Here is a 22,818-nt window from a genome sequence, read left to right on the forward strand (position 1 = left end):
GGCTGCTGCTCGGACCCTCACCACCCCAGGCCCATCCACCTGGAATGCCGGGTCACTGGGAGTTGCCAGCCCCTCTGCCCCTCTACTCAGGGGGTCGAGGTGAAAGTCTGGGAATAATAATAAAAATAACCAGGGCTCAAATTTCCAGAGCACCCCCTATGTAGCAGAAGCAAGTCCATGTCCTCGGTGTAGACTGATGCATGGCATCAGGAGCTATGTGGCAGGTACTATTATCACCCCATTTCACAGCTGGGGAACGAGGCTGCGTGTTCCTACAGCTGTCTACAGCAAGGCAGGACAGGCACCAGAAGGCTGACCCACTGCAAAGTCTGTGGCCTTAACCAGCAGGCCACACTGCCTGCAGCTGCTCAGGTACCCCCGCAGCAGTGGCCGAGACACCAGACCTCCAGGCCTCCCTGACGGGTGGGGCCCCAGAAAAGTGCACACTTCCTCTGTGTGTGCCCAGGCCCGGCAGCGCGAAGCCCAGGGGCAGGGAGCTTCCGGGTGGGCCTCACGGAGGGGGCCCGGGTGTGTGTCAGGCGTGGAGACGGGCAGCCCACAGAGGCTATGGGGAGAGGCGGGGACCTCCCACACACCAGTCTTTCATGTCAGGGATTTCAAAGCACCCACAATCGCTCATTAGGCCTCCCCATCCCACCCTGAGGGCCTGGCAAGGGGAAGCATCCCCAGGAGGGAGGCTCCCAGGTGACAAATCCACTGCCCACGGGCCTGAGCAGACCATCAGGAACTGGAGGAGCCCAGCCAGGAGCCACGGTCCTCAGCCAGTCCTGCCTCAGCCTCGCAGGGTGCCCCAGGCAAGCCTCGGCCCCTCTCTGGGCCTCCACTTCCCATCTGCAAAAGGCCTCCTGCCCCGGCCTGCAGCCATCAGACGTGCTCCTGAGAAGACCACGGGTGTGATGGCATGCCCTCCGTCCATGCGCACCCCAGGTTGGGGGACATGGCCCAGCTGCCCCCCTCAACGGCCCCTGGAGGACTTTGCCTCCCTGAACCTGGGAGGAGCTGCGTCCTGAGCGTTCCCTGAGGGCCAGGCCTGGAGCAGGGAGAAGCCTGTCAAACTGAGGCTCAGGGGACCCATGCCATCGCCTCCAGACAGCACTACCAACCTGCAGTCAGGACTCAAGGCAGATCACTCCGGCCAAGGGCCGAGCTCTTATCCAGGACCTGAGGGGCCCGTCCACGGAGGTGTTGGGTGGCGGCCAGCCCTTGGGGTGAGGTGGTAACAGCAAGAACACGGGACACTCTGCCACCCTGGCCTGACACCCCCCACCCCAGGCACATTTACCAGCCTCCAGCCCAGGAGGCGGGGTGCAGGAAGGGGGCCTGGAACGCAACCTTGGAGCCAGGGCGTGGGGGGCCTGCCCCTGCACCCCGTCTGACTCCACCAGCAAGTGAGCCTCATTTGATCCATCTGAAACCCTCACCGACCCCAAAATTGGGAATAAACCACAGAACCTGGAAACAAAAGCTTAAGGAATTCCAGAACCAGATGCAGCGGCACCTACTGGCAAAGATCAGTACTGCAAATCAGCCCTATTAGCCATCCACGGCCCTGCACCCAGGCCTGGACGCCAACTCCACACACCCAGGGCTGCCCACCAGAAGCCGGCGAGGGGAGGCCCGCAGGAAAAGATGCCCAAGAGCAGCAGGCAAGATCCGACTGCATAGCCTTGATGTCACTGAATTCCTGTGACCCTGTCCACCCACCTGTGACAAACAAGGAAAATGAGACACAGGGAAGGCACGAGAGTTACCCAAAGGCACAAGCCCAGAAATCGGCAGCTGCCCCTCAGCCACTGTAATTTCCACCAGGCCAGGGCTGGGACATCTGGAGCCGCCCCTGGACTGGGAACCCTGAGCCAGCTTCATCCCTGTCCAAACCCCAGCTTCCTTATCTGCAAAATGCCGACAGGCCCAGCTGCACTGCAGGTTGCAGGCCAAGGCAACTAGGGGGTCCCCACCCCTGTTGCACAGTGCAGAGAAGCACCCCAGTCCAGAGAAGCACCCCAATGACGTCGAGGTGGTAGAGAAAGGAAAGGACTTTGCCAAATGCGCTTTGCAGACATCTCCACCGAGAACACAGACCAAGAGGGGCAAGGGAACAGACGGGGTACCGAGAGGAGGCTGGGCCAGGTGGGGTCCCATCCCAGGAGTGCGTCCAGAAGCCTGAGGGACCTGGCCACCCCTGGCGGAGCTGCCCACCTTTCTTCCCAGCCTCTGGGAAGGAGAGGGGATTTCAGGGCCAAGAGGGAGAAGTCACTCCCGGATCCTCACAGTCTCCCCACCTCCACCCCTGCCCTGGGGATCCTGGGGAGACTGGAGGGCTCTGAATTAGAGGAGGGGACTGGCGGGGCATAGGGGGCTGCTCTCCTTAAGGAGCCGAGTGCAGCCTGCAGTGCCAGGCGGGCCCAGAGCCACTCAGGGGCTCCTGCTGCTGGCCGGCCGCACCTGGCAGAGAGTGTTCCCGTGGGGGCGGGGGGACTTCCAGCTCACGCGGCTGCAGAAGCTGCTCCGGGTCCAAGCTGGCCGCTGGCCGCTGGGCCTGAGTGCTGGGCTGTTTATTTGTTTGCTGCTCGGGCAGGAAGGGGAGGGAGCGGCGGGAGAAAGCTTCGGCCGGAAGGAAGGAGGGAGGGAGGCGGCCTGCTTGACTGCCAGCTGCCAGGCTGCACCCCAAGGCTCCCCCAGCCCCCCAAGGCACTGCCTGCACCCAGCCCAAGTCTGAGAATCCTGAGGAGGGGAAGCTGACGAGACGGAGGGGAAAAGGGCAGCAGAGGAAATGGGGGGTGCACAGAGGGGCATGGGGAGAAAGGGGGAGATGGGTGGAGGGGGCACCCAGTCTCCAGCCTCTGGTGCAGCCCATCCCCCAAATGTGAAGGTGGGGGCCTGGTTCCTCAGGCACACCCCCTCTCCTCCGCACTCCAGGGACAAGTGTCTGGCAGTTGCTCCAAAGAGCTGACCATGAGCCCTGGGGGCTCCTGAGTCTGGAGGGGGCAGCCGCCCCGCCAGTGCCCGCCTCGGCGGGACCCCCACTGCCCCCGGCCCCCACCCCAGGAGCTTCCTGTTTACACAGAACATCCACAGCAGACACTTTCCCGGAGCCTGGGTGACAATGGGCCGGGTGTGTTTTCTGGAGTCTTCTGGAGAGAGACACTTTCTGGCCAGGAAGGGAATGTTAGGAAGAAAAGGCAAAAACTGCCCAAACATCCTCAGCGTGCAGAGAAGCCGCCAGCCCGCCCCCCAACCCTCCACGTGTGCGCAGGCTCTGCCTTTTCCAGGCCATTTATCTGTCCCCACCCACCGATAAGCAGCGGCTGCGATAAGGTTATTCTTAAAAAGTCATACTTTGGACTTGCAAGGCCTTGTCACCAGCCAGTCACCACATGCTTATCTGATCCTCAGCTCAGTGGGGCTGGCGGGGCCGTGGCCACAGGACACCAGGCTCAGATGCCCCCAAGCCAACCCTGGGACCCAGATGACAGCCGGCCGTCCCCACCCGAGGGGGTGCAGAGAGGCCTCTAAGGGAGGTGCAAAACCCAACTGCCGAACCTGGGGCCCTCAGAGCCTGGGCCTCACGGGGCCCCAAACCCCAGCATCTCACACCCTACACCCACCACGCCCCCTTTGGGACCACCAGCAATCGGTGGGACTCTGAGGAAGGAGGCCAGGGCCTGGGAACCCACAGAGACCTCCAGAAAGAGACAGGCCCCCATCCAGACAGAGGGCATGCCCGGCAGCCTCATATGGCAAATGGACCTCACAGGGCTGCCAGATTCAGTCCAGGAGGGCTGCATGGAAGAGGCAGTGGACACCTCTCCCCTTTTGGCACAAAAGGCATTTCAGACGAAACTGATTCTAAAACGCAAACAGCTGAAGGCCAGAAACAGACTCCGTGGAGCAGACGTGGAACGGCCTGGAATGCTCAGCGCCCAGCGCAGGCATGGAGGAGCTCCCTGGGCCCCAGCGAGCGAGGGCGAAAAGCTACATTTAGTAAAGTTAAAATAGGCAGCTCCAGGGCTGACTGACAGCAGCGCAGGCCGCTTCTTGAGAAGCCAAGCTCCCTGTCGGAGCCACAGGCAAGGAGAAACTCCAACCACGGCCCGGGAACAGCCCAGCGTCCCTTTGAGAGAGGGAAGGGACGTCCCCACCGACCAAAATTCCTGAGCTGCTCGGGCTCCCTCCAGCATGCCCACCCTGCTGTCCCCAGGACCCCGCAGCAGGAAGCGGGGGAACCCCCACCAACTCCCTTCCGGCCTCTGCCTGGCAGGCGGGGGAGGTGGCAGGAAATGCCAGCCCCACTGTGGCAGGGCGGGGGGGAGCCCCGGGACTCCAGCCCCTCCCAGGCAACCAGGGAAGCCCCGTGCTGTCCAGGGGAGCTCAGGATGCCCTTTTGAAGGTGCAGGACCACCCAGGGCAGGGTCTGAGCAGGCCACGTGTCCTGTTGAACTGAAGAGGACACAGGGACCCAGCCCAGCAGAGTGGAAGGATGGGTGGCCCAAACAGAGCATGGTGGGGTCCTGTGGGGCTGGAGTAAGCCTGGGGCTTCAAGGAGGGCAGGAGGGGCCGCATGGAGGTGTGACAGGAGGGGAGAGGGCACAGAGGGGCCGGAAGGACCTCACAGTGAGCCACACCCGACAAGGACAAGAACAGGTCCACTGCCCCACCCCTGCCACTCCGCCTGGGGATCCCCCTGGAACCGAAACCCTGAGGCAGGGAGCCAGCGGGCTCTCAGGAGCTTCCCGGGTCGCCCACCTCTGGCCCCCACCTTCCGGAAGGGCTGCTTCCTCTGCCACCCGGGGGGGAAGAGAAGTGGCAGCCCCGTGGGGACTGCGGTGGGGACCACGGCGCGTCGGGGTTTGGGGGAAGCTGAGGGAGGCTGGAGCAGACAGCGGGGGAGGCAGTGCGCCCCACAGGCGAGGGGCCTTCAGGAGCTGGGGCTGGCGGCAGACACCTCCTACCCACACGGGGCCACAGGGCCGGCCTCCCCTGGCCTCCGTCTCCCCTTCTGTAAAACGAGTATGCTGACAGCAGAGGCTGCCGTGCTGGCCCAGAGGGATGGATCCTGTGAGCCCTCCCACGGTGGGCTCCCAGCACGTGCTGGGTGCCTGCTTCCGACCTCCCCACACAGGGGACCGAGACTCAGGGCCTGTCCTCTCCAGCCCTGGGGAGCATGGTGACACACTGCCTCTGGCCGAGTGTCAGTTTACGGCTCAGGTGGGTCGGGCTGAAATTTCAGCTCCTCTGGGGTCACTCTGCCCTTTCCCCGGCCAGCAGCCCCAGCCCCAAATCTCAGCACCACTGAGGAGGACACAGGTCAGCTCAGCCCTCGTGTGGTCAGGAGAAAGCCCAGCCTGCCTCCTGCCCTGCCCCCAGAGCCGGGGGCCCTCAGAGCAGGGTCCAATGGGGAGCACACCAGGCAGGCAGCCTCAGGGGCCCCCAGGGAGAAGCCCCCAACTAGCCAGAAAGGACCCAGGCCCCTCCCTCTGCCAGGCCCAGCAAGTCCCAAGTCCCTCAGCCGGCAGGGGCCAGAACTCAGGCCCGTGGGGCCGAGTGGCCCAGACCAGCCCAGACCCCAGAAGAGAGGGGGGAGGGGGCACAGGGAACCACAATATGCATCTCCTTCACCCCATAGCCCCTCACCTGTCTACAGGTGCCCAAGAGAAGTGGCCCTAAGGGCTTTCGGGCCCTGGACACCCAACAGGGGCTTCACCTCTGCAGGCCCCCCAGAAACCACCGGCTGGCCTCTCCAAAGTACTGCTTCCTACCACTGCCCTACTCAGCCCTCTGCAACACAGACAAGGATGTCCAGGGGCCCAGAGGGAAGGGGTGAGGAGGGGGCAGGTGGAGTGGACAACGAGGGCCAAGGGACAGGCAGGACGCTCCACTGAGTAAGGGACGGACACCACAACCCTGCCAGCCCAAAGGCTGCAAGGGAGCCCAGAGTGACCAGAGCTGCAGACCCAGCAGGCAGAGGACCCCCAGGGCCCCAGCGCATCCCTGAGAGCCTTGGGTGTCCAGGCATCAGAGTGACCCCTGGTGGGTGGGGCCGGCTCAGGGCCCTGGACTCCAGTCTGGCCACTGACTCTGCCTCTGTGAGCTCAGACCCCCTGGTTCCATCTGAGCATGAGACCTCACGGACTCAGGAGTGCCAAACCCACTTCTGTGGTCACCAACCCCCTCCCTAATTGCAGACAGCAGGGTCCCAGCTCCCTGTCCCCTCCCCCTGGAGCAGCCATGTAGCTGGGCCCTCCCTCCGAGAAGTCACCTCCCGGCCCTCTGCCCTACAAGCCCGAGACGGCCTCAACGGCAGGCCCCCATCCAGCTCCCCTCAGGCCCACCTTGGCCCCCAACATGGGATCAGTGGCCAGCTCCGAGCGGAGCCTGCAAAATGCAGGGAAGTGAGGGGGCGGAAGTGAAGGCGAGGGGCTGGGGGTGCTGCCGAGGCCTCTGGTCCCTGACGCCGGAGGGCATGTAGCATGCGGGCACGACTGGCCAGGCAGCTGGACTCCCAGGGAAATAGAGACACAGGCAGGGGCAGAATCTGAAGCCCAGACATACAGAGCCCAGGGCCCTCCCCGGCCTCCCAGGGTTTAAGGACAAGGAACAATGATCCAAACACCTCGACCTCCAGGTCCCAGCCGGGAAAAACACCAGCCCTTCAGTCCCAACCAACAAACTCCCCAGGGCAGAGGGCACACACCGTGCAATGCCCCTCATGGAGACCCCATCAAGGTCCAAAGGGTCTAACCAGGGAAACCACTCTCCATAATAAAGCTCAGGGTGAGACATCTGTATCAGCATCTAGTGTGCACTCAATGACAAACACGTCTGCACCTTCAGCATCATCACCACCACCACCATCATCATCGTCATCACCACCATCATCATCATCTTCACCCTCACCACCATCATCATTATCACCATGACCATCATCATCACTATCACCATCATCAGCACCATCAGCACTATCATCAATACCATCATCATCATAAGCATCACCATCATCTCCTTCACCATCATTACCACCTCCGCCATCATGATTATCACCATGACCATTAACGTCACCAGCACCATCGTCACCATCATCATCCTCACCACCTGGGCGACCCCAACCTGCCCCACAGCACAGACAAAAAGGCTGAAGCCCAGAGAGACTGATGGTGACATTAGATGGGCTTTGCCACAAGAAGCAAAGGGACAGTGTTTTGGGGTTCTGCTAGCCATACTGAGTAAGGCCAGGGCTGGTGAGGTGCAGGAGGAAGAACAGGAAGTCGTGCCCAAGCTGGCAGCCACCTCGCCCAGCCCACTCATACAGCCTGGGGGAGCTGCGGTCGGTGCTGTGGGGGAAGTGGGGAGCACAGCCAGGAGGAAGGGGGCAGCCAGGAGGGGCTCCCCAGGACCAGCCAGCCCTTGACTGGGCCTGGAAGGTATTCGGACAGAGCTGAGGAGTGAGAGCACCAACACCCTAGAGTACTAGGGCCAGGGTCTTTGCAAGAGGCTGCCCCCCATGCCCACCCTCCAGAAGCCCACCCTCGACAGAAGCTGTGGCCACAGCCCTCAGACCAGGTCCAGCTACAGTCAACTAAATGCATCTGCACCACCTTCCTCCTGACTCTGACAGTGGACGCTGTCATCACCCATGGGGCCAGGCACTCCAACAGATGAGTGGGGGGCACCCCTGGGGGCACCTTGGGTGCTGAGCTCCGCACTTAACCTAGGGGCAGCACTGCTCAAACCACCACAGTAAAGATGAGGAAACCGAGTCCTGGAGCTGCCAGCACTCCCCAGCTCTTTACAGCTTACTGAAACGTAGCAAACACGCCCCGGCCAGGCACCTGGGACGTGGGGGCCAGACTCCCGCCTGAGCCCTGCCTCTCTGGCCCAGTCTCCTGGCTGTCAGGTCCCTCTTGGCCAGGCCAGCCTGTGTGCACCTGGGTGCTACAAGAAGCCCCCACAGGCTGCTCATGGCTTCAGGATAATGGGTGCCAGGGCCTGCTGCACAGACACCTCCCTCCTGGCTCTGTCCTGCACACCCCACAGACACCCCAAACACTGGCTCAGGACACGCAAACTCCCCACCTTCCCCTCCCTCTTCCCCTTGACCCCAGGGCCTCCCCAGACCTCTGGGCAGAGCCACTTTTTCAGGAGAAGCCAGGTGACTATAGGCAGAGCTGCCCCTCGTGAGAACCAGCAGGCAGGCCTGTCCCCAGAGGCCTGAGGAGGCGGCAGGGGGGGATGTCAGGTCTGGCAGTGACTGAGTAGTGGCAATGGGACTTAGAGACCCATCCTGGAGTGCTCGTCCCATGGCCAGGTTCCCACAATGCAGGCCACACGGCCATCACCTGGGGCACCGGAAGCTGAAGGTGGAGCTCCAAGCCACCTGCTTTTACTGAGGGCTCCACAGCCCTCCACCCCAGAGACGGCTGGAGGGCAAGGCTTCAGATGGCCCAGCGATCGGGCCACCTCCTCATCCCAGGGACAGGGTGTTGAGAACTGCCCGGCCCGGCGGCACACAGGATGGAGTCAGGAGAACGCGGTGACAGGCGGCGCCCAGCTCAGGCCCATCCAGCCACCTTCCCTCTTAGCTGGTTCCTAGAAAGGAGCCCCAGCAGGGAGGCTGCTGGGTGGAGGCAGGCGCAGGCCACCTGCCCAGAAATATGCCAAGGGGCCCCAGAGCATCCCCAGAGCTGGTTTCTAGCCCCATGGCCAGAGGCGCTCTGCACGCCAGCCTGCATCCCCGTATGGCTGTCCCCTCCCTGGGGCACAACAGGTACACCAGCTGGACCTGCTGCCAGACAGCTGGGCCACGCCTCTTTCTCAGTGTCCCTAACACGTGCTGCGGGGGAGTGAGCCTGGCGAGAGGCAGCAGCCGACCCCCAGGCCTGCTGGAACCCCGGGGGGAGGAGGCCCAGGCATAGAAAGGGGGCAGTGAAAGGGACGGGGCCACAGAGCAGCTGCAAGCCCGCCACGGTTAACCAGCCTGTGACGCTGTTACCACCCGGCCTCTGCAGAACAGGGAGTCCTGGACCCCGGGCCGGCCACATGGCGGACGGTGAGGTCTCCCTGGTATGAGGGGTCTCCCTGACGCAAAGATGCCATTGGGCAGCAGCATCAAGGGCAGTCTGGGCCGTGCCAGCCCACGTCATAGGGCCCTTGGGACCTCCGGCTGGGGAGCTGCTCCTCCATCTACCCCACGAAGGAGCAAAGGGGTCTGGAGGAAGAGGCACTCCCAAGCCAGAGCGAGGGCCACCCAACAAGGACCAGGGCCCCGCTTTCACCCCTTGTGCTCCCAACACACTTCACCCCTACAGAGACCACCCACGGCCAGCGGGGATGGCCGGGCAGAGCTCCAGGCAGGGACCTGGGGTGCCCAGCAGCGATGCCCACCGTGGGGACAGACAGGAGCTGAAGCACGCTCACCTCTCGGAGGCCAGGTGGGGGCTCTAGGCGCCGCGGCCTCCCCTCCATGCAGTCCCCCTGAACCGTCCCCATCCCCTCTGGGGTGCCTGCCCAGACAGGAGGAGGGTGGGTGGGAAGGGGGGAATTCCTGGAGAAAGGCCGCCTGCTCCCCGGCAGCCTGGGGGGCGAGGAGGCCCGGAGCCTGTGGGCTGGCAAGGCAGTTTCTCTTCAACAGGAAAAGAAATGACTCTTGTTTCATTTTGAGCCCTGCTGTTCCTGCTAGCGCAGGGGCCCGCCGCCCGCTGCTCTGTCGTGGAACTCCTGTGCTTTCCACCGCCCCCCCAGCTGTTTGTCTCTCTAACTTTCATTTGCATCCCCCGTTGGCTTCTGGAACACACTCGCAGATGCTCGGGTCAAAGCTCGTCCAGACCCTAGCCGCCCGCGGTGGAGTGGTGGACTCCATGCCAGGTGGCCAGCAAGTCAGAACCATTCTGGGATGGTCAGGGAGAGGGGACACTCCAGGCGTGGGTCCTCTGGGTGCAGCGTGCGCGGGCCTCTCCTGGGGATGTCCCCGAGTCCTCCCACTGCCCCTTGACTGCTATCATGTCAGGGACGTGGGCCCGGAGGCTCAGAGCGTCCAGAGTGTGGTTGCCCAGAGCCACACAGCGGATGAGGCCAAGGCAGGCCGGGAGTCCCTGGAGGGCAGGGTGTCCGCCAGCTCCCAAGGGGTTCATGGAGGACTTTCCAAGCCCCGCTGCCATGCGCCCTGAGCCCTGGCCCACACGGCAGCCTCCCCATGGCAGGGGCTCACCCACGCCACACTGACTCAGCCGGCGGCGGCACCAGGCTGGTACTGGTCGTGTGCGGGGGCCCAGCTAGCAGGGCCTCTGCAGATGGGAGACGGGGCCTCGCCCGTGAGACAGACTGAGAACGGGACGTCCGCCCACTGGAGCGGGGCTTCCCCATTGCAGCCACAGCAAGGGCGCCTCCCGGCAGCAGGGCAGGGACCTCCACCGGGGCTCACCTGGACCAGCCCAGACCTCCCCTCCCCTCCCCACCCAGTCGCCCCTCCTGCCTCTTCCAGTTCACATTCCAGTCACCAGAGTGGCCTCTTCCAAGTTCAGCCTCAGCATGGGCCCCCACCCCCACCCCTGCTGACAGCTCTGCCAGCTCTCCACTGCTCTGTGTAGACTCCCCTTCCAGGCAGCCCCCGGGCCTGCATGGGTTGAGTCTCTGGAACCCCTCACTCTGCATCCCACTGTGCCGGCTCAGTTTGGGGCCCACAAGGCTGATGGGACTGAGTCCCATGCTGAGACCCGATGCCCCATCCAGCTAACCCTTGGGGACCTGTGTGTGCCAGCCTCTGCCCTCCACTCCCTCCCAGGCCCCAGCAAGCCCAGGGACAGGGGCTGGCATGCAAGCACAGGCCCGGGGCCAGGCGATCCTAGAACCCCCACCGCCGTCCTCACAGAGCATCGGGCCACGTCCCCAAGTCTCCGACCCAAGGCCTCGCTCCTCACACGCCCAGGAGGCCGAGGACAGGGAGAGCCTCGCCTCCCACCAAGCAGCTCTGAGGGGCCACCGTGGTGGAAGAGGAGACAAGCCGGCTGAGCTGCAGACAGGAGGGTGGACAGTGGACAGGCAGCGTCCGTGCCCTGCAGCCCCTGCCCCGAGAATCCGGGATGGGGCTGCAGCGAGCACCCACGGCAGCACCCAGCCTGGCCACCTAGTCCACGGGGCCCCAGGCGGAAGGCAGGGATGGACAGACAGCCTCTCTCTTTGGCCTGGATGACCATGACCTCCATCTGAGCAGCACTGCCCGCCAGGAATGCCCCGCCAGCCCACTCTGTACAGACGACAGCCTCGACCTGCCAAGCTCAGATCTGGCCCCGGCCAGGCCCCAGCCAGCTCAGCACACCCTCCCCAAGACTGTCCCCTCGGTCGGCCACTGGGCAGGATGGCCACTGTCCACTCAGTCACCACCAGAACCTGCCATAGCTCTTCACTACACCTCCAAACTCCGGCCCATCCCAGAGGCGCGAGCAAGACCCCCAGCCCCCAGTGCTTCTGCCTCCTTTGCTCGGGCAGCCTGGGGCCAGTGTCTCTGCCCTCACAGTCCCTGGCCCAGTACCCCTTCCTGGCCCTCCCGGAATTGCCAGCGTCCACTTCTCCAGGTCCAAGCCCCAGGGCGGCCAAGGCCAGGGTGAGCGTGGGGGAGGGACCTGGGAACGCATGTTTCCACCACTCGCTCCTGCACTTGGGAGCATCTGCAAATAGCTGCCGTGAACTGTGAACGTGCGTTTCTGAATGCTCAGGGCGGGCAGGAAGGGGCAGGACCGGGGCCGTCCACTGAAAGACCAGTCAGGTGACCAGCACGCGCTCCCGGAGGCTGGGCCACGTGGAGGGGTCCCGGTGATTAGACCCCTATCCTGGGGGACTGGAGCTCGGAGAGACCCAGCTACTGGGATGGGGGCAGCACAGAGGCCCGGGGTAACAAGCCAGGCAGGCAGCAGCCTCCAGCTCTCTCTGGCCCCTGGAGAGAGTGGGGATGGCCCCGTGGCATGTGACAGGGAGAAGTGGGGACCCAGAAACATGCCTTCTAAGGCTTCAAACCCACCCCAATTCCCAAAACCTACAGGTAGTTCGTGGAGAGGCAACCCCACCAAGTGGGGACATGGGCTCAGTCCCTCCAGAGAACACACATGCCTTAGCACCTGGCCCCACAGGCACTCAGCTGTGCCCTGGACTCTCAGTTTTAGAAAGGACAGCAAAGCACAACCTTGCTGCAGAGTCTCGACAGCAACACCTTCACGCATCCAGACCGAGAAGACGGCAGATCCCGATGCAGAGGGACCCTGGGGACGGGGGGGGGAGCCCAGAGCCCACTCCAGAGGCTGAAACTCGTCCTGCACGGACTCCCGGGGGACAGCTCTGCTCAGAGCCTGTCAACTCCCCGTCACACACATGCCGCTGCAGACGAGTCCACGGGCATCAGCTGGAAAGAGCTGAGACTGGCAGCAAGAGATGACAGGAGGAGGCACTGCGAGAAGACTAAAAACCAAACCAACGCCCAGCAGCCAGGTACATTCTATGCAAGGGAACCAGAGACCCCACACGCGTCTGGTGCATGTAGCCTGAGCAGTGTCCCCCGTCACCACAGGGAACACAGTCAGCAAGCCGTGCGGGGCACTGAGAATGCCTGGCCCAGCCAGCAATGCCCATGGTGACCACTTGCCACACACACACACACACACGGGCCACAGCAACCAAAATGCACCCCTACAAACGCACACACACACACACACGTGCATGCACACATACATGCACTCCCAGCTGAGAACCAGCAAACGCAATGCTACGCATCCCCACCCCGTGTGTAAGACCACAGGGCAGGCATAACGGCCGGGACATTTTCTGTAAAAGGCAACTGGATATGATTTTAAATGTTCCGTCACATCAAAAGATGAGCTGACCTGGAAAATTCTCTTCCTGCCCCCATTTCACAGATACAAAAACCAAAGCCGAGAGCCGAAGAGGCCTGTCCACGGTCACGTGTGGGGGAGACCAGGGACATGGGCACAGCTCCCATGCTCGACAAAGAACTGCCAGAAAGATGTGAACCCCAGGCCCCACCGACACCTCCAGGCAGGAAGACAAGCCCCGATCTGTACCGCATGCCGAGTATTCAGCTGCAGGAGGAAGGGGCCTGCAAGAAACCTCAGGTTCACGGACGCAGACCTGGAGCGAGCCTTCGTGGTCACCCATCCGGGACAGCTGAGCAAGGATGGGGGAAGCTGAGCCCAGAGACTCCCAGCGCGGGCTCCAGGTTACCAGCAGGCCGGGGCTGGCCCCAGGACAAGCCTGCAGGGCAGGCACACCCTACATCCCTTAATTCCTGACAGAGCAGGACGCAGCAAAGGGCACGGTGGGGCAGGAGCTCCCAGTCAAGCCAGCATGGCACCCAGGGCCAGGGTTCCCGTTTCAGGTTCCAGCTCCCAGACCAAGTGGTTCCAGAGACTGCCCAGCGCAGCCTCACCTCGCGCCCACCACTGTGTACATGGCGCACGGGGGCCAGGCCACGGCCCCCACACAAAGACACAGGTGAGGGGCCCCAGAAGTTAAGGGTAAACGTTCACAAACTACAAAAGGATTTTAACAAGCCAGGAAGACAGCGGTGGTCCGAGCTCCCACCAGCTGGCCAGGTCTGGCTTGAGTCCTTCCCCTGAGCCACTGTGTGGCCCTGGGAAAGCCACTTCACAACTCTGAGCCTCAGTTTCCCCTGGAACCTGGACACAAAAGAGAGCGTCCCTCTAGGGATGTCTGCAAAGTAAGTGAGCCACCACACGGACCTTGGGCACAGGGCGAGCTCACATGGATGTCCGTGTAACCAAACCCAAGGGAACTGGAACGTGAGCCTCACAACGCGGTCGGACTGGACCTGCCAGGACCCCAGCCTCTCACCTCCCCGCAGAGAGGGGCGACCAGCCACCCTCAGGCCTCCTCCTCGCACACCCCGCACTCAGCCACCAGAAGCCGGAGCCAAGGCCCAGGGGCATCCGTGTGGGGCCACCTGTCCGTCGCAGGACAGCTCCAGGCAGCCCGTGCCTCCTGCAACTCCCTCACAGGGAGCCCAGGAGGACGGGCCGTGTCCACTGCACCCCTCCAGCTAGACAGGGCCCCCCGTCCGCAGCCTCGGTCTCCTCCTCTGCATGAGGAGCAGAGCAAGGCAAGGAGAAGAGCAGCCATTCTCCCTGCCCTGGAACCCGCTGCCCAGACAGCCAGGGCAGGCCAGTGCCCAGTGGTCCTGGCCTCAGGCTGCGGGGTCTGCCAGACCTGGGACCTCTGCCACAGCCATGCCCACGTGACCTCAGACAAATCACCTCCGTCTGCTCATCTTGGGGTGAGCAGCTGACAGAGGCAGCCTGGGAGAGCGATGGCAAGAATCAGGACACAAGCCAGAGGTCCTCAGCAGGGCCTACACCACACACGTGCTCAGCAGCCGTGGCAGGCGTTAGAGAGGTAAGCCCTCGGAGAGGGCCAGTGCCTGGCACCCGGCCTGGGCTCTCCTCACCGGGGCAGACGTGCCACGAGCTCCACACCCCATAGGCAAGATCGGGCACCCTCCCAGGTCATGCTGCCCCCGGGCCCACCAATCCCAGCCCTCACCTGCCAGCCACCTGCGGTCCCCCGCCCGCCAGGCCAGGCCACCTCCTGAAAGAGAGGCCAGGAGGTGCAGCCTCATGGCGAGTGCGGGAGAGAGGTCCCACCACGGCGGCGGCCCCATCAGCCCGCGGCCTGCCGGCTCGGGGTCCCACAGCCTCCGGTGATGCAGCGTGGCAGCTCAGGGAGCAGCAAAGCCCTGGGAGGGGAAGGAGGCCGGGGAGGACCGGTCTCTGCAAGGCAGCCGGGAGCTCGGCAGGAGCAATTGGTGCTCGTGCTGGCCCGGCGGCCAAGTTCCCCTTTCCCAGGGCCAGCCCGGCCCACCACCCGCACCCAGACACCTGTGACCACAGGCAGCTCCCATTGGCCGAAGTCAAGAGCTTCTTGGAAGAGGACAAGGACCCCGGTCTCGTTCCTCAATCTGAGCCTGCAGATGGTGCAGGAGACAAGGCCACCGCCTGGCCAGGGGTTGGGGCAGAGGGAACGAGCAAGGCTCACACAGTGGGCGGGCCTGAGCTCAAATCTGCTTCACTGCTGGCCAGCTGCCTGGCTGCCGGCTAGTTAGGTGACCAGGCGGAGCCTGCTTCCCCTGTCGGCGTGCTGGTGTGAAGATGGGGCAACGGGGCAGGCTCCTCATATGGTGCCAGCTGGCACACCCAGAAGTGCTCCATCACACAGAGGCATTGTGCCTGTCCTGGCCCAGCAGGGGTGAGGGCCGCCTGGGAGAAGCCCAAGTGGCCCTCATGGCAGCCACCTATCCCCACCCAGCCTCAGGTCCCCACCACACTGTCCCCCTGCTCCCCAGCAGGAGGCATCCTGCACACCCAGCCCTGGAGAGCCAAGAGTCTGGGCCCGGGAGAGGGTCCTGCAAGAGGTGGGACATGGAAGGCAGAGGCCCAGAGGCCGGGAGTCCAGGACAGAATGGGGTCACCGGACCAAAGAGGAATTCAGAGTGGGGCAGAACCTTGACTGCCGGGAGGCGAGGAGGAGCAACAAGGAGCCGGGGCCAGGGAAGCAGGGCCTGAGCAGGACTGCACAGCCGCGGGCGGGGCCCTGCCTCGGAGCGCGTCTGCAGGAAGCACGAAGGGAAGGAAGCTCTCACGGCTCCCAGCTGCCCTCCAGCCCCACAACGGGGTCATTCTTCCGGGGCACAAAACGCCTTTTGTGGCCCATCAACCAACGGCGCAGCCCAGGGCCGGTAGTGGAAGTGGGGGAGCTGGGGCCACAGCACAGCCTTCAGCCCCACCGGTCCCTGGCAGGCGAGTGGGGGTCCTCGGTCCTCAACCCCAGGAAGTCTGAGACCCCACCCACTCTGTCCACAGTGGGCTGCCCTGCCGAGGCTACAGGGGCCAAGGCTGCCCACACATGGTCTGCTGCCCATAGCCGATGCCGAGAACGGGCGGCCAAGACATGGCTCAGGGCCAGAGGAGCACGACGACTCTCTGGTGGTAGCCCCCACGCGTGCCCACCCTGTCCGAGAAGCCTTCTGCACTCCATGGTGGCTGTCGGTCACACTGGAGGCCAGAGGGCCATGGACCAAAGATGGGCAGGGCCTCACTTGAGGGCCCCGCTGCCCACTACTGCCCTGGCACCGTTGGCCACAGGCGAAACCAGGTGGTGTCCTCCTGCAGGACTCTCACAAAAGGACCAGGCTGACCAGGCTGACAGCCCGGCAGGAACCCTGCCTCGGTCCCTCCTCCCCTGCCCCGCCCAGTCACTCAGCACACCCCACACCCATCCACCAGTCTGCTCACCTTGCACTCTCCATCTGAAACCCAACTTATCGGGGGGCCCAGGCAGGTCCCTCCCCTCCAGGGGCCTCCCACCCCACCCCACCCCATGCTGACCATAAAGGTCCACACTCACAGGAACCCACTGAATTCCCGATTCCCCGACGTTCCCCAACAACGGGCTGTCCTGGTGCTCATGTGCCCACAGCCTGTGACAGCCCAACTCCATCCTCAGTCACAGGGGACCGGCATCACGGCTCGCTGCCCTCTGCACCCCGGCCCCACCACACAGAGCAGACACCCCAGGAATGTCTGCCCAGTTTGGGTGGGAGGATGACGAGGGCAGTGCCCAGGGGTTACACTGCCGAGGGGAGGGTCCCAGGACTCCTGGCTCTGGCAGCCACGGGAGACAAGATGGTAAAACATTTTCTGCGATTTCACTTGGTTTGACTTTGGGCCATGTGCACGTGTTACTATATTTTTATAACAATGACATAAACCGCCACTGCAGAGGCCTAACTTCAGCAAGACCCAGTCCCGAGGCTTCTGTCGCGCCTCCTCCGTGTGGGCCCGGCTCCCTCACGCTCTCCTCTTCACTTCGTCCAGCTCCCTGATCGTCTGGTTCACTGGCTCGTGGGGACCACACCTGGATAAGTTTGCCCTATGGACGGCGGCATGACGAGGTCCCGCCCAGAGCGAGGATCACAGCCCAGCCTACTCCACGCTCACGCAGCCCATTGAAGGCTTTATTCCCCAAAGGCAAGCCATGCCAACTCAGCTGTGGCTGGTGGTCAAGCGTGACCCCCAGATCCTCCTCAGCTACCTGAGGGCCTGGCCAGTCAGCCGAGAGCCTGTGCTCCCAGGGCGGGGTGGGGAGGTTCCCGTGAGGTCCTCTTGGCCTCACCCCACCGAATCAGCTCATTTGTGCCCAACAAGCCTCATTGCTTGAAAGCTCACTCTTGCCGTCTTTAGCGACCAGGTAGGAAAAGGTGCTCAGCGCCACCCACAGCTCACCCTCAGCCCCACGGGTGGCAGGAAGGGTCTGGGACTGCAGGGTCCCCTCTCAGAGCCAACACGGATTTACTTCCCAGCTCAGGAGGACTGAGAGAGCCCCGCTGACCAGGCACAGGGCCTGTCCCATCAGCTGGGTGGCCCCAGGGGTGGTGCAGCCTGGGCACACGTCCCTGCCATGGTCCACCTGTGTGCTGACACCTGGGGAGGCCTTGTGCAGAACTGGGTGCTCAAACGCCACCAGCCCCCACCAGCCGCGCACACTTGTGTGACGTGTGCAAGCACACAAGTCATATCTATGTGGGTCACACGGCCCAAGAGTCCAAGCAGCATGAGACCAGCCCTGCGTATGGCCAGGCGCCTCCCGGCCCTGCGGAGTCTCAGCCCCTAGGCCCTGCCCCAGGCAAGTGTGTCCAAAGGTGCTCAAACATCTAGCAAGCGCCAAGAACACGCAAGGCGCTGAGAAGGATCGCGAGCACAGTCTCAGCCCCTCTGGGTGGGCAGAAAAGGGGCGGGGGCTGCCCAGGAGTGGGCGGGACCGGCTTGGACGGTGCGCATCTCTTTCCGCCCAGCACTAAGCGACATCCTCAGTAGTGTGAGGTTGGCCATGGTGGGAGTGTCATCGCCACGGAAACTGGAAAACACCATGGACCAGACACTGGGGGTCCTCTCGAAGCCTCAGCTTCCCCCTCAGGTCACTGGACTGGGTTGTGCTCCCATGAACCCCCCAGACCTGCTGTTCCTTCCAAGCACAGGAGCCCCCTTCATCCAGTGCCCCACCTCTGGGCTGCCTCGCCAGTCCAGCAACGTCCAGGATGACAACCCAGGGTCACCCCTGCGGACGGGCCTGGGGCCGCCTTGTGCCGCCCTCTCCCGCCAGCTGCCCTGGACCTGCCCCAGCTCCTGGCTCCTGGGAGGCGCCTGGCCCCACGCAGCCCACTGCCCTCCCCAGGGCTCACCCTCCCCATCAAGGTGCTGAGGCCGGAGCCCGGGCCCTGGCAGAGCACCCCCACTCCCCGCCCCCAAACCTCAGCTTCCTTCCTCCCACGCATGGCTGGCCAGCAGCAAGGGAACGGCAGGGAGGGCCAGCGGTGGGCAGCGGCACTGGCCCCACCGGGGATGTGCAACCCCAGCGAGCTGCCCCCTCCCTCTCACTCATGTCCTGGGGGGTCCAGGAGGTTGGGGGGTCAGCACAGAGATCGAGGGCCACCATGAGGCAGCAGCTTCTCCCACACTCCAGGGTCTGTGGGCAGGAGCGAGGAGGCGAGGGGCCTCAGGGGGCCCTCTGACAACTGCACCTGACGGCAGCATGCACAGCTGTCCCTGTCACCACCCAAGCAGTCCCACCCGGGAGAAGCATCTGATGCCTCCTGTGTGCCCACACCCAGGAGGCACCACTTCACGAGACCTACTGTGCGCCAGGCCCGGACAGAGGCACTGCCTCCCTTCCAGTTGGCTGCCAAGCAGAGCACCCTGGGGAAGTCAGGGTCTAATTCAAGGTGAAGCCGCCCCTCAAAGTCCTGACCAGGGCCCCTCGCCCCCAAGGCTGCCAACGGTCAGCTGGCAAAAGCCCCACATTCACCTAGGCGTCTCCATCAATCACTCCCACCAAGACCAGCCCCCCTTCCCTCTCAGAGCAGCCCGTGGCCACAGTGGTGGAGGGTAGGCTGCCTCAGCGTCCAGCCCAGCCCAAGTGTCCGGCCCTCTGTAGTTTCTGTGGCCCTCAGCCCCCTCAGCCTAGCCCTGGCCCCCAGAGCAGGCACGGTCATTCCCTCTGGATCTTCCTGCCAGGGACACCTCCTCCAGGAAGCCCTCCCTGCCCCTGCAGAGTAGGAAGATGCAGACAGGGCCCCAGCCTCAAAAGACCCCTCAGAGCACTCAGCCCAGCCCCACAGGTGCAGTCAGGGCCCACCGCCCCAGACCGCAGGTCATCCCTGGACCCCAGCCCCCAGCCCAGGCTGGTCACCTCTCCCAGCCTCACTGCTTCAAAGCCTCTGCGGCCTCTGACCAGCCGCCCCCCTGCCCCAGACCTCCGTGACCAGCCCAGCCACATGCTCTCCCTCCTCAGTGGTGCCCACACTGGCCCCCGAAGGACAGGAGCTTTCCCGTTGCCAGAAGCAGCAGCTGGGGCTGAGAAGTGCCCTCAGCACCCCATGCACGGTGCCCGGGTCATAGATCCGAAAGGAGGCTCTGCTGGGCTCAGACTGGGTGCCATCAGACTCCGCCCTGCTCCACTCCCGCCCAGGGGAGCGCACAAACCTCCCGCGCCCCACAGTGGGGTGAACACACCCACATCCCCCCGCACCCCCAAAGGCCCACACACTCACACCCCTCCTGGGGCTCACCGTCTCAGCTGCCAAGTGGGCAGTGGTGTGCTGACCCTCAGCAGCAGGTGGGGCGGCTGCCGTCCTCACGACCCCCAGCTCTAAGCCCCCTGACCCCAGGACTGGCGGACCTGGAGCCCCCCGGAGGCCCCTCCCTTGGCCTCGCCCTCCAAACCGGGTACGAGGGGTCTGCAGAAGGGGCTCGGTGAGTCTCAGCAGCCAGTGTCACCCCTGGCCAGACAGGAGCAGGACCACGGGGCCGGCAGGCGAGGGGCACGGGCACGGGCGGGCAGGGGCCAGCCTGGAGGCGTGTGGGACTCCCACACTGCCTCGTCTGCTGCCTGGACACCCAGGGACATCGACCCACCAACCGCAGCGCCTAGACTCCGTCCATCTGCTCTCCTGCCCTCCCCTCCCCACTCCCGATGGGCTTTCTGCCCCCATGAAAGGCGAAGCAGCCTCTGCTCCTGTGGAGCCCTGACCCGGGAGGCGCCCGGGCCTCAGGCAGGAGAGCCTGGGGGAGGCTGGGTCTTGGAGCCCCTGATCCCTGATCTGGCCCCATCCCAGTTCCCCCGGAGGCCAAGGGCAGGCACCCACCCCAGCCGGCTGCCCCGTCCCCATGCTGCGGCGGGTTCCCATGCCAAGCCGGCGGCATGCCTCAGCACGTCGACCCGCAGCAGGGCCCTGCCGCCCCCACCCCCAGCCTCGGCATGACTCACAGGGCTGGCACGTCGCCTTCGGCCCCACTGGGCGGCCGCCCTGAACACACACACCTGCCCAGACTTGAAGCCGGCGGACGGCAGGGCAGGCCTGGGATCCGGGTGTCCCCAGTGTTGTCGGGCCAGCCAGGCCCTGCGCTGCAGAGGGGCTCCCGGGAGGGGCCCAGGAAGGTCACAGTCGGGCAGGTGGCCCAGGAAACGCAGCCCCTGCAGGGCTGGGCCCCAACCCTGATGGCCCCAAAGGCCCAGGAGCTCAGATCAGGCCTGCCTCCTTGAGTCACCTAGCCCAGACGCCAGCAAGGTGACCAACCGGGGAGGGCGCTGGGCCCTCCAAAGGCCTGCGGCCACTGCCCCTCCCCATGTGAGGCTGAGCTTCACCCAGGAAGGCCAGAGAGGACAGCAGGCCCCAGGCCCCTACAGGCCACAGGCCTCTGGGTCCCAGGCTCTGGCCCGGGCCACGTGGGGAAGTCCACTGTGAGGAGGGGCTCGGCCAGGCCTTGCTCCTGCTCAGGCCAGGCCTGAGGTCTCAGCTGTCAATCAGGAGGGTCCTGTCACCTCCTGGGAAGAAGGGGGCCGAGAAGGGGTGACACACAGGAGGACAAGGCCCTGCCAGTGGTCAGGGGAGCCTGGGAGACACCTCCCAGGGGGTAGCCACACCTCAGCTCAAAGGGTCAGAGTGGGCCTCTGACACAGAAGGGCCCCCAGGCCACTGGGCGGCGACGTCCACTGTCCCGACCCACCACTCCGGGGCAGCACCCTTCTCAGACACCCCATCTTGGCCCCTCCTGACCACAGCCAGGGAGCAAGGCAGGCCCGTCCCAGCATCTCCCCAAGAGCCCACAGTGCTGGGCACCCACCTCAGGGCAGCCTGCGCCCCTGCCCTCAGGGGGCCCTCAGGAAGTGGGGAGAGAGCCTGGAGGGCAGGGCCTCACCTGGTACAGGTGAGTAGATACAGGAGAGGGAACAGCATGACGTCCAGTCTTGCTGCACAGAGGAGGGGTGCGGGGGAGGGCCGAGGAGGTGGGAGGGGCCCAGGATCTGGCCCGGATCCCAGGAGCTGTGTCAGCAGGAAAGTGACCCCACCCGGCAGTAACTGCATTTACTGACTGACTGGCAGACAGCTGGCAGCACAGGCCCCACCCCCACCCCTACTGGAGGGAGGGCAAGGGGCTGGTGGCCCCCCAAAGACAGAAGCAGGCCTCTCTTCTGGGCACAGGATGGAGCAGGACAGTCCGACTCAAGGAAATCAGACCACGTCCCAGCCACGGGCAGCCTGACCTCGGCCCTGCGCCCAGCTCGAGGGGCTTGCACAGGTGTGAGCACACGTGCCAGGAGGGCCGCCTGGGGCCAGGGCCTCCCCTGGACTCCCTCCCGGAGGCAGATGGACGCTGGTCAGGCCGGGGTGGCCCCGGGACCCAGAGCCCACAGTGTGTGGGGAACCACGTCCCTCGGCACACCGGCTCCAGAGTGGGGAGATGGCGGGCGGGCACGTGGCCCTGGGCTCCTGGCCCTCTGGCTGCGCCGGAGCCATGACAGAGCCTGTGAGCCCCAGCCCTGCGTTGGCTGAGGACACGAAGAGGGCCGCCAGCCCACACCTGCTCCGAGGCACTGCCACAGTCCAGCTGGGCATCAACCTCCCGCCAGAGGACACCTCACTGGGGACAGGGTCCAGGGCCTGCTCTCCGGGTGCCCCAGAGCCCGGCTCCGAGCAAATAAGCCAGCCAGCATCCTCACCTCCCTCCAGGCCACGTCTTCTCCCTGCTCCGCCTTCCAGAGACAGGGCAGTGCAGCCCCTCAGGAGGCAAGGGCTAGGACCCCACCCACAGGCGAGGGGCTGGGGTCTCGGCGCAGGGCCCTGAGCACAACCAGCTCACGGCAACCCCCGCAGGTGGCCCAGCTCTGACGCAGCCCCAGCCGATGGAGGACACAGCCCTCTGCTCGTGATGACAGCACCGGTCCCACAGCGGGCCCCTGCAGCGGCCAGCACCCTTGGCCCCATGCTCTGCCGGCCCCTCCCTGGCCTTGCCCAGGACTCGTGGCAGCTGCCAGCCTCCTGCTGCACATGCTCCTGACCCCAAACATGGTGAGCGTGAAGCCTATTCGCCACCCACGGCATTGCCGTCCACTGCGCGGCCACCATCCCGGAGGACAGCGCGGAGGCTGGACCACGGGCTGCAACCCCTCTGACGGTCAGGCACCTCCTGGCCCTGCCAGCTGGCTTTTCCCAGCCCCGCGAGGCCCAGTGGAGCCGGGGTCTCACTCGGCACCCCTCCGCTCCCCTCCCCATCACCCCTCACCGAACCTGCGGGGCGGGACAGGCTCGTGGGGACACGAGCGGGGCTGGGCAGCAGCAGGCTGTGGCCGACCAAAACACGCACAGAGGATTAACACCAGGGGAGAGTCAGCCTCTGGGAGGACGACTTTACGTCTCTGGAGGAACAGGGTGCTCCCCCTTCCCCC

General features: G+C 64.6%; 1 protein-coding gene across 6 annotated transcripts in view; it reads right to left on the reverse strand.

Annotated features, from left to right (window-relative positions):
- RXRA (retinoid X receptor alpha) overlaps positions 1 to 22,818 on the reverse strand; it is a 102,189-nt gene that overhangs the window by 30,734 nt on the left and 48,637 nt on the right. Inside the window, exon 1 of one of the 6 annotated variants that reach the window (XM_070518415.1) lies at positions 2,467 to 2,487. The exons of the other annotated variants lie outside the window; for them this stretch is intronic. The gene's annotated coding sequence lies outside the window, so the exon portion shown is untranslated. Of the gene's footprint in view, positions 1 to 2,466; positions 2,488 to 22,818 lie in introns of those variants that run through there. 6 annotated transcript variants of the gene reach the window in all.

The sequence above is a fragment of the Equus asinus genome, chromosome 10 (assembly GCF_041296235.1).
Source record: "Equus asinus isolate D_3611 breed Donkey chromosome 10, EquAss-T2T_v2, whole genome shotgun sequence".
In the NCBI taxonomy this organism is placed as follows: Eukaryota; Metazoa; Chordata; class Mammalia; order Perissodactyla; family Equidae; genus Equus; species Equus asinus.